The sequence below is a fragment of the Alligator sinensis genome, unplaced genomic scaffold (genome assembly GCF_000455745.1).
Source record: "Alligator sinensis unplaced genomic scaffold, ASM45574v1 scaffold117_1, whole genome shotgun sequence".
Lineage (NCBI taxonomy): Eukaryota > Metazoa > Chordata > Crocodylia > Alligatoridae > Alligator > Alligator sinensis.
The window spans coordinates 1,196,723-1,197,546 of record NW_005841855.1 but is presented as its reverse complement, the minus strand read 5'-3'; the positions used below and the strand labels follow the sequence as shown (position 1 = coordinate 1,197,546).

Here is an 824-nt window from a genome sequence, read left to right as displayed (position 1 = left end):
TGGTCTTTTGTTTTCGGTTGAAACAAAGTTGCAGAGGGTTGGGGTTTTTTGTTTTTTTTGGGGGGGGGGGGGTGCGATCCAGTGTGATTGGGATGGCCCGAAGGCTCCCGTTTCTCTTGCTCTCAGTTGGAAAAGGCTTTGGTGGGAGGGCCGGCTGGAAGTTGCCGATGCGGAGCTGGAGTTGGTGGAGCCGGAGCTGTGCTGGAATGTGGGAGCGCGGAGCCGGGACCACGTGCAGGGCCCCCCACCCCTGCGCCGGAGAAGGAGGCCGGGGGGCGGGGGGCGATTTGAGAGCAAAAGAGGGAGGAGGGGGCATTAAGGAGGAGGAAAAAATACCCAGGAGCCTTTAAGGAGCGTACACAGAACTGAGCCCCGAGGAGGCGGGAGCACAGGCCCCGGAGGAGGAGGAGGAGGACAAAGGGCGGCTTGTGAGAATGTGGCGGGGCCCGGGAACGTCCCGGGGAGAGTGGGTCTGCGCCGCCTCCTCTCCTGCCCCATCTGCTGCCTCCCTCCCTCCCTCCCACCGGCACCGCGCTGCCGCCTCCCCCAGCCCTGCTGCCCTTCCCCCAGGCTCTGGCAGGAGCATCCTCCCAAGTGTCACCTCCTTTCTCTGCCCCCAGCCAGTCTGGGGAGGGTGTTTCTCCTCCAGCCCCACTCCTGCTGACTTGATTGAGAGAAAAGCACCCCACTCCGCCAGGGTGGTTTATGAACTCTATTAACACAGCTAATACACTCACACTTTTTCCCTCCTGGGGACCAGAAAGGAGTGTGAGGGTGGGTGTCACTTTATATAACATCGTTTTCCTTGCCCCCCCCCCCCCCCC

The 824-nt window shown here is 61.8% G+C and overlaps 1 protein-coding gene across 12 annotated transcripts in view; it reads left to right on the top strand.

The window, feature by feature from the left end:
* ZNF521 (zinc finger protein 521) overlaps window positions 1-824 on the top strand; it is a 294,631-nt gene that overhangs the window by 1,669 nt on the left and 292,138 nt on the right. The window lies entirely within an intron of this gene.